The sequence below is a fragment of the Malus sylvestris genome, chromosome 3, assembly GCF_916048215.2.
Source record: "Malus sylvestris chromosome 3, drMalSylv7.2, whole genome shotgun sequence".
Classification (NCBI taxonomy): domain Eukaryota; kingdom Viridiplantae; phylum Streptophyta; class Magnoliopsida; order Rosales; family Rosaceae; genus Malus; species Malus sylvestris.
In genome coordinates this window covers 21,382,795-21,393,951 of record NC_062262.1, presented here as the reverse complement: position 1 = coordinate 21,393,951, position 11,157 = coordinate 21,382,795, and positions in this window count along the sequence as shown.

Here is an 11,157-nt window from a genome sequence, read left to right as displayed (position 1 = left end):
TTTAATAACTTTTATAATACTTATTAGGTTAAACTCTTATTTGTTTAATGGAAGGGTAAAGCTTGTTTTTAATCCCTATTTATTGTATCATATGTTTAAGTAGTTACAGAATCTGAGGAATGTAATCAACTTGAGAGAAAGCATCCAAGGAGTTTGGAGAGAACTTGAAGGGCCTCCACTTGGAGAAAAACTTGTGCGGGGCTTGGCTCGCTACTGGACTTTGCTGAGTAGCACTATAATACACTCAAAACTTGACATATGGCAAGTATTAAATATAATCTTTTATCATTATTTTATACTTAATATACTCATAGTTATTTTTCTTACTAATTAATATACACCATGAGATCAATCTAATGGTTCATTTCTTTCTTCTTTTGCTCTCTCTCTCACCTTTTTTTCTTTCAAATTTTTATTTGCCATCTTCTCTGTCTCTACTTTGTCTCTCCTCTCTCTGAATACAACTTTTTATTTTCAAGAAAGTGAATCTCCAAATATAATTGAAAACTATAGATAATACTATTTGAAAATTAAACTTTGATCAAAACATAAGTTGTGAAACGACCTTAATATTCAAAGTGAATGTAAAAGTTATTTTGACAAATCATCAACAAGCCAAATTATATAAATAAGATAAAAAAATATAAAGAAACCAAATAACCGAACTCAAAACCAAAACCCCCCAAATAAGAATAAAGAATTAACCTTCATACGCCTATATGTGTGGGTTATTCATGTCAAGTTCACATGATCAAATCAACTATTGTATAAGAACGAAAAATTGGTTGCTTATTATGATAAAAGTTGGAGAAGATGGCTTTTTTTTTGTTGCAGAATGTGTTCTGAAGAAAGCAAGATAAGTGGGAGAGAGAAGTGGGAGAGAGAAGAAAGTGAAAGTCCTACCGCTAGAGGGGAATTTTGCTAAGAAAAAAAAGGGGGAAAAGAAGAAAGAAATGAACCATTAAATGGTGTATATTAGTTACGAGGAAAAATAACTATGAGAAATTTTAATATAAAAAAATGTTAAAAAATTATATTTAATACTTGTCACATGGCAAGTTTTGAGTGGATTGTAGTGCTACTCAGCAAAGTCCAATGGTAAGCCAAGCCCCATACAAGTTTTTCTCCTCCATTTAGGTGATAACCTTGTGAATACAAGGATGAGCTTCAAGGGTAATGAAAGCTCTATATGTCCTCTCTTTAACTCGTAAAGAGTCATGATTTACCCTTCACTAGGCTTTGTAGTGTTAACACTACAACCCTTCACAGGAGGACCTCAACCTTTCTTCCTTCCAGTCCAAGGACCAATACAGCTACAATAACATGAACTCAGGTCCGAACCTTCATCTACGTAACAATAGACTGCTTCATTGCCACATCAAAGTGAAGTCTAAGTTCTTGAATCCTCATCTCTCTAAATTTCCATACTTTAAGCAACAAAGAGTCTACCCAAACCTGCTCAGGTGTCATCTAAAGCTAGCACTCATTTGTTGACAGCTCTAACTTGAGTTAAAGGGATGGCACAACCTTGGCTAGTGATTAGGCCCTCTCTAAACCATGTTACCCTTCTAGCGAATGTTAGCTGACTTTGAAATATGGACTTTGTCAAGCTCTACTTGGCGCCGTAATTGCCTTGGCATATTACATGAAAGTTCATACATTCTTTGAGGATGCTTTGATGCGATGTCATGAAAGCCTATACATGGTAATCCCTCTCTCTTTTTTATAAGACAACTTTAGTAAATTTGCTATTCTTATTCCCTTACTTGTGTTGATCAAGCTCACATCTCAACGAAGGCGACTCTTTTTTGTCAAACAAAGCTAATTCGTCAGCTTGAAAGGTCTTCTTTCCATGAATCGAAGGTCAAATCGCAACTTGAGCAATAGTTACAAGCTCATTCTGCTGAACTCAAGAGGGTTCAAGCAGAACTACATGCCATGAAAGAGGCTCATGAGGTGGAGGTGGAGAAACTAATAAACCAAGCCACATTTGAGGAGATTAAGGTGAATGATCGTCAAGCAGCTCTTACCAGGGTGTAGGGAGAACTGGAATTGGAGAGTAGAGCCAAAGTTGAGGTGGAATAAGCTTGGCATATCTTGAAGCTGAATTGAAAAAGGTGCTTTCCTTGGAACGGAGTGCTTGGGAAAAGGAGCGGACCAGTGTTCAGTCAGAATTGGATAAATTTCACCGCGAGGCTGAATAGAATGATGGCGTGCACTTTGCAACTCTTTAACAAATTAATAATAAGCATAAGTCAAAACTAGTAGAATTGCATACATCCTTCAAGAAGACGTCCAGAATAGAATATGTGGAGGGGACATAACTTTGAGTATATCTCTGGTTACACGCGACGAGATCACCTCGAATGTTAGGATGTATATTGGATTCTAAAAGAAATATGAGAAGCTGAACTTCCTGATCCAGAAGACTTAAGGAATGAGATTTCGGATCTTGAGGCGTCCAAAGAAAAAGAATCTATCTTTAGTGGTGATCACCAACTGGGGCTTCGGTGAATCCTTTAACTGTTGCTAAGGTGAAAGTTATTGCCAAATAAGGTCATTAATAATGCCTTCATTAGTTATTTGATTTCCAAGATGAGGACCATATTTCATCCATAACTCGAACATCTTTGCCCTGATAATGGGACTCATGCTTTTCTTCTCTCGTTGTGCTTTGTTAATGAATGGGTGACCTTTATGAATGATATTTATGCTTGCGTTTGAGCAATTCTGTCCAAACAACTAAATGCTTGGAACTTTCGATCTTTTGCTACTATATTGCAAAATATAGTTTAATGTGTCAATCTTTCCAAAGTAAGCTAACTTCAAAGTAATGAGTAACATAATGGAACACGAGTAACCTTGTGGGCTTGATAGAGCTCGAAGCCCCCTTCGTAATCTTGATTGAAAAAAAATACTACCTCCCCAACTTAGTGCTCATACAGATTCCTATCGCAATAGCCGAAATACCATCTGACTCCGATATCAAGTATTAAACCCATGAAAAATCTTTTTCTTTGCACTTGCCTTAAACTTTTGCTCTGGACTTGCTTTAGTACATTGATCGAATTAAGAATGGGAAAGTGTCACCTTATGTCTGGAATGGCCTTCAGCCCTTGTCTCATTTTTGTCTGTTCTTCTTGCCCTATTTTAGGGTCGAGGGTTTTGGTGTTTACAATGTGACTCTAAGGTAGGATTTCCTCCTTAGTTCGAATTGCTTGTCCTTCTCCACTAAATCTTAAATGAAAGTTCTTTACAGACTTGGTTGCCTGCATGTGGGTCAGAAACACTTTTGGAATCCTTTTGTTAGACCCTATGTGTCAATCCTGAGCGTTTATGTAATGACCCAAAATTTATTTGGAAGCAAAATCCGGTGGTAGGCCAAAACAATAACATGGTTAACATTTACGCTATTAACCATAATAAATTTCCTTACTTGACAATTATTCAAAATTTATATCAGTTACTTTACAGCTGCATCTAACTTCTTTGTTAGATTGCATACGTACCCTCAAACAGGATCAAGCCATTCGTAGTTCACTGTCATATTTGAATCTTTTACTTTAATATTCAAGTGGCAGACATTTACAATTCTAAATTCAAACAATTGAATCACATAGAATGAATATCAAATATGAAATCAAGATATCGAATTTAACTAAAAAACATGCAACATCAGCTCGCTGACTACGCGCCAACACAGGTGGCGGTTTTCAGCTAACAAAAACCTAATTTTCTAACTAACTCTAAAAATTACAAAATTTTACAGGCATGTAGAGCTCAATGAGAAAAACAATTTTCATACCAGGATCGAAGTCCAATTTGACCTGGAAGTGGTCTGAAAACATCATGATCTGTCGAAAAACCCTAAAAAGGGTGAGCTTTGATTCGTTTAACCGGTCGAACCGCCGCTCCCAAACTCGTTTGAGGTTTGTTCCTAGGATCAAGAGGAGGCCAAAGGTGGTGGTGGACAAAGGTAACACATTCAGAAATGGCAGATCGCTGCCATGGAACCCTTGGCGCCCTCGACACTGTTCATCGCTAAGCGAGAGCCAACTCTCGTTGGGTCTGGGTAGAAATGAAAGAGGAAGGGTCGTGGAGTGTTTTCGAGGTGGTTGGTCAACGTGGTTCACTGAAAAACTGATGAAAAATTGTCAGAAAAGTATAAGGGAACTAGGTCGAGTCAGCAAGTCAAAAGGAATGGACCGAGTCGGTTGGTTTCCCCTTCCTCTCTTTTCTCTCATTTCCTTTCCCTCTAATTAGGCAGCCATTCTCTCATTTCCCTCATTTCTCCTCTCCTATCTCCATCATAGCCACACACGTGGCACCCAGATCACTGCTCCAGCAAAACTGGAGCCTTCCAGATTAATGGTTAATTGATCATTTTGCCCTTACCTTTACTCGTTTATATCTCTTTCTCTATAACTCCGTTTCATAAACGGTTTTCGCATATGCGCTCATAGGATCGACCTCTATCTAGATATGCCAAGAAGTATGGTAAAACATATAAGGATAAAATACATCCTTGTATAATTCTGTTTAGCCAACTACGGTATTTTTGTGTTTTTCACTTATCGAACAAATATACGCCGTAACCATAAATACGTCTTAACTCCGAATATGACTACAAAATACTTAATTAGCAATAAAATCCAGAAGTTGGATTTCACATTTCCGCTCATTTCAATTTCATAACTAAATCATATATTAAAAATAATCAGGGTATTACAATTTATGATCAACCTACCTTAATTGACTTCGCTAAAGAATTTTCTGAGTATCAGAGCTCATTTAGAATAAAATTCCTCTTGAGGATTGCCTAGTCTAGATGTCCCATTTGGACCTGCTTAACACATAGTGTTACATGACATACTTGACTTAGTTTGTTGCTCCGAGATAGAAGTAATCGTACTTAAGGTCAGACTTCAGAGCCACCTTTGGATGATTTTGAATGGCTTAGAACCCAGATATGAATGTTATTACCCATAACCCTTCTAGTTTGTATCAAAGGACTTTATCTCCGTGTCTATAGGCCGCCAATCATAACCACACTTATTATGGCTCGAGCCTCTTAAGTTGCTAACCGAACAATACAAAATGGGCTAAAAGAGACTCCTTTAACATTATTACTTTGAAATTTTATACTTGTGATTATGCTAAGTTCCCAAGTTGTGTGCTGCTCAAGTGATTAAGGTATTCCTAGCATCACCGAAAAAGAAAGAAAGAAGAGATTGATATTGATCATGAAACAAACTCAAAACTTTCTTTATAATTAAAGGAAATAAGGTTGTTATCAAGGGGTTGTTATTAAATCCGAGAAGGATTGCCTACACAACTCTGAAAATGAGAATTAAATCACTAGTGTAGTTTTAAGAAAAGATGATATAACATAAGTGGATCATCTTTGATGAACAACCTACGGTGGGGCGTTAAGGAGATGAGTTCTCCATGGATTTGTCTTCGCCTAGTGGCGTTGTGATTGAGTTCAGAATAGAAGACCTATATATCTCTGGAATCGCATGTAGTTCAGATTGCTGTTTCTCTAATTGATTTAAAGGCGCCTGCGGAGGGGTACACCTCAGGGTGATGGGGACTTCCTTTCTTGACGTCAGGTTGCCAGCTTCCTTACCTTCTCAGATTCTCTGCCCTGTGTAAATACAATTGATGTTGAGAATAGGCATTTTTTTTGGGCGTCGATCTTCATCATCAGTATGCTTGTTGGACTGGTCTCTGTGATTTCGTTCAGTTGAATCCTCTTTTCTTGGAATGCCCTTGACGAACTCCTAACAATGTCCCTAATTCAGCAGTTCTTCAATATGGCTTCCTAATCTTTGGCAATTACGAGTAACATGACCGGTACTTAGGTGGAAAAAGCAACACTTATTCTGATTTTTCTTAGCTAGGTGTTCTTGAAATGGTTTTAGATGTCGGAGATATGGTTTGTCCTTGATGTTGTGGATGATGTTCTTGATGGTGGTGCTCAGAGTAGTATATTTCTTTGGTTTGGGTAAAGGTTGCCTACCTCGGGGTTCCCTTCTATCTGCCTGACGTGGAGAAAAGGGCGAGGTGTCCCGGTCGCTCTTCATTCGATCAGTCATTTTGGTATAGTCCTAATCAGTAGTTGTCTTCTAGGTTTTATCGTTCCAGTCGATGAGGTCATTTGCTATATCAAAACATTCCACCAGAGTGGCGTTGTTATATGTTCTTTTGTTAAGTTTCTGGGAGAGAAGCAAGTGAACATAAAGACCTTGCTTAAACGCCATAGTGGCCAGCTGTCATCTGGCTTTTCCACCTCAGCCAGCTGCATGTGAAAACACTTCAATTAGGTCTTAAAACTTTCATCATTTAGACTGGGAACATTGCCTCATGACACTTGCGAACATCATGGTACATTGAGTAAGTGTTGGTGGAAAAGTCAACCAGGTTCTCGAAGCAATCGATGAATCTTGCAAGCAACTCTGAGAACCGTCCCATTGTAAGTCCTTCCAGCATGGACAAGAACATCTTGCACATCCAGGCATTATTGTTATTATATAACGTCATGGTTTTTCGGTAGTGCATGACGTAGTAATTTGAATTAAAGTATCTACGAAATAATTTAAACCGAGGCTGAGTGAACTTCTCAGGTGGTAGCATGGGTTCAATTTTTAAGGAGATGAGGCTTTTGATTTAGAATGATGGCTTAATAGGGATACAAGGATGATCCTCTTTTGTTATGCCACTAGAGTTTTCTCTATCTAAGAGACGTCGTCATTCTTATTCCTTAAAGGACGCAGGTTCATCGAACCTCAGATGATAGGGTTCTGCTCTTGGTGCCTTTGCAGCGTCCTGGGGCTAGGGGTCTTGTGGAACTTAGAGCTTGGTTGCAGAGGTGATGTTAATGATTTGCTAATCATGCGAAGTGTCTCTACTCGGATTAGCGACGTCTACTGGGGTTGGAATAGTTATTGATACGATGGGCTGCCCCTCAAGGGTTACGATACTTATGTTCCCATAGTTGAAAACAGGAATCTAAGTTTAGAGGTGGAGGGTGAGGTAGTCCCATTGGAGTTTTCTAAATTCTTCATTTGCCTTTTGATGTGCACGAAGTTGGCGCGACTCTCAGCCTAAGAGGCCACTGAGTTTTTTGTAACTTATCAATAAAAGGGTTGATTTTCATCAAAGTCTCCCAAATCTAGTCCATGGTAAGAAGGGGCCTGTCGATTGGGACCTCATTGTTTTTTTGGGGAGGCCGTCTCAATAGGGTTGTTGTTTGCTCCAAGAGAAGTGGGTTTAACCCTATTAGGACAACAGATACGTCAGAAAGCGATTATTTCCCATGGTTGGATTAACATTAGCGTTAACAGAACTTTTCTCAGCAGTTATGGTTATGGTAGAGTGATTTGATCGAGAGAAATATGAGTTCACTCTCAATGAAAGCACCAATTGTTAAAACCAAATTTGCGTATCGTCACAAGTGGTGGACATGCACAAATCCAAGTAACATGTAAAAGAGTAACAAGCTTAAGTAAGCCAAAGACCATGGGTTTGCCGATCAAATGCTCTCCGACAGTCAAGTTAGTAAGCAATAATAAAACTTAAGCAATAGGTAAAAAAGATAGAGTGCAATGTTGCGTTACCAAATATGAACTTTAGAATGGTGTATTTATACCAATCGGGAGAAAGGTTTTTTTAGGATAGAATCTATATTAAATTGGGAGAATGCCAAAAGATATCTGGGAGTACATATTGTATCCCCTTTGGAGTGTAATTACTTGCGGCGAACGCCAATTCTTAGATTGTAGGAACTCTAATAATATAGGAACCAGTTTGTTTTCCTGTTGGATCAGGTTCCGTATCTTGCAAAACAAGCATGGTTAATCTCAGCAAAGTCGTTCGGACTTCGCCCATTCCTCCGAAACAAGATGATGGTGGCATCATTGCTTAATCTAGCTTTGCTTGGAGCTGCTGAGTCAATGTCTGGACTTCTGAGCAATGTTCTAAAAATCCTCTCCTAGCGCTGCCTAGGCGCTAGGCGGCTGACCACCACCCCGATTAATGCCTAAGCGTTTGAAAATTAAGAAAGGGTGCCTAGACCTGATGAGGTGCCCGCCTAGGTTGCGACTCACTTAGACAGAAAATAGATAACTTTCATTTTGCATTTTATTTTTTCAATAAATTTTAAGAGACTTGTTGAATACATAAATGAACGTACATTATATGCTTGTTCCCCCATGTTTTCATTATGTTCCAATACTTCATAATATATATATGTCATTCTATTTTGTAGTTTATGATGAAATTATATATATTTTAAGTATAAACAGACACTTATTTGCACAAAATATAATAGATTTACTTAAATCCGCCAAGTCCGCCTAGGTCCCGCCTAGCTACCTAGGCGCTAGACCCCAGCCCGCCGTTTGACTATCGCTTAGCGTCTTTTAGAACCTTGCTTCTGAGGTACTTGTATTCCGATCCACCTTACTTTGCCCATAGAAAATCATGGTCTCACAATCCACATAAATGTATGTGGACCTATGTACACTACAACATGATGAGGTTTCTCCTACCATATCACATTCATCGATGATCACATTCAGTTTGGCTATATGTATCTTATAAAGTACAAGACAATCCTTTGAAAGGTTTAAAGATTTTAAGAATGAAATAGAGAGAAAATTAGGAAACAGATAAATATCCTAACATAGGGTGAGGAATAGTATCACAGTGGACTCCACCAGGAACTCCTTAGCATAACGGAGTTTCTGAAAGGAGAAATCGAACCTTAATGAACATAGTTTGTTCTTTGATGAGTTTCACTAATCGATCAGTTTCATTATGGAGATTCACTACATACATCAGTTTATGTGCTAAATAGAGTGCCTTCCAAGTCAATTCCACAGGTGCCATATGAGATCCAGCATTGCAAAAACAAATCTAAGATTTGGGGTTGTCCACCTTACGTTAAGAAGCTTAAGGCTAACTAGCTTAAACCAAGGCCAGTTAAGTGCTACTTTGTGGGGGTATTCCAAACAGATTTTGGGATAAGAATTGGTCACCCTAATGACCATAAATTCTTTGTCTCAAGAAATGCTATGTTCCTTGAGGACGAATTTTTTTTTGTCAATAAAACTGGCAAAAGAACGGTAGAGTTAAAGGAAATTCTTTAGTAACTACAAACAAGAAATCAATATATAGAAAGTCATGTTCTGAACCCTTTGCTCCACGTAGATTTAAAAGGGTCACCTAGCCACCTCAAAAGTATGGCATGGATAACGACTTTGGAGAATTTCACCTTCTAGGTGACAATGACACAAAAGATGACCCTTGAGACTACAATAAAGCAATGTCTGACATTGATTCAAAGAAATGGCAAAAGGCCATGAAATCCGAGATGGATTTCATGTATCAAAATCAAGTCTAGACTTTTGTAGATCCTTTAGAAGACATAGTACCTATTGGAAACAAATGGGTCATCAAGAGGAAGATAGGCACTAATGGGAACATGAAGACTTATAAAGCTAGATTAGTAGCCAAAGGCTATAGACAATGGGAAAGGATTGATTATAAGGAAACCTTCTATTCTAAGATTAATTACATTTGGATTTTACTTGCTATAGTTGCATACTATAATTATGAGATATGGCAGATAAACGTGAAGACAACCTTTCTTAATGGCTACCTAGAGGAAGAGCTCTATATAACTCAACTCGAAGGCTTCATGTCCAAGTCTGAAAAGAGTAAGGTATGGACTTAAGCAAGCTTCTGAATGGCAAGCTTCAGATGTCCATTTATGGACTTAAGCAAGCTTTAAGGAGCTGGAACGTTCATTTTAACACTGAAATCAAATTGTTTAGTTTCACACAAAATGAAGACAACAATTGTGTTGATCAAAAGTTCGTTGGAGACGCAGTTGTATTCTTTATGTTATATGTAGATGACATATTACTATTTTGGAATGATATTGCAGTGCCTTCTTTTGTTAAAGTGTGGTTGTCTAAAACCTTCCGCACGAAAGATTTAGGATATATATCTTATGTACTCGGGATCAAGCTCTATCGTGATAGATCCAAAAAATTAATTGGATTATCTCAATCTATGTACATAGATAAGGTGTTAAGTAGGTTTTAGATTGAGCAATTTAAGAAAAGCCTTCTTCCTATGAGACACGAAACTCACATTTCTAAGTCTATAGGACCTAAGATTCCTAAATTGATATAACATATGAGTAGAATTCTTTATACTTCTGAATAGGAAGTCTCATGTATGCCATGATATGCACAAGGCCTGATATCACTTATGTTGTGAGGATTACTAGCCGATATAAATCCAACCTAGGATCAGAACACTGGCGGATGGCTATCGCCTCAATTAATTCCTAGGCGTTTGAAAATTAAGGAAGGGTACCTAGACCTGCCTAGGCGTCTGCCTACCCCTAATTAGGTGTCCGCCTAGCCCATGTAGACCCGGTTAGGTCGTAACTCTTACTTAGACGGAAAATGGATAATTTTTACATTTTATTTTTCAATAAATTGTAAGAGACTTGTTAAATACTTAGATAAAGATTTTTTAACAAACGATATTATCTATACTAAGGGAGAGGGGGATGAACACTTACTCTATGCTTGTTCCCAATATTTCATAGTTTATATATCCCAATACAATTATTATTATATTTTTTTTAACAAATGATATTATCTACACTATTTTAAGTATAAGTAGATATTTATTTGTATATTATATAACAAATTTAATTAAAATTAAAAAAAACAGCTTAAGCCCCGCTTAAACGCTTAGGCCCTAAGCTCTTACCCATCGTCAGGGGCGGAGCCACAGTGGGGTCAATGGGGTCGCACGACCTCTTGGAAGCCATGGAAATAACCTTAGAGGTCCCTTGGAGTTGCTGGTGCGACCTCTTGGAGCCTCTGGTGCCACTCCCCTCGCGCGCGCCTCGCCGGAAAACCTGGTTCAGTCCTCTGTTTTTTCTAGGCAATCTGCAATCTGTAGATTGCTGTTATATTTTTTTTTTAAACCAGGCCAAAACGACGTCGTTTTGGGCCTGGTAAAAAAAATGTAAAAATTATAAAACAAACGGCGCCGTTTCATCCTTTTTGAAAAAAAATATATATGTTGCGGGGGGGGACCGTGTGTCCCCCATACAACCTTCTTTACTCT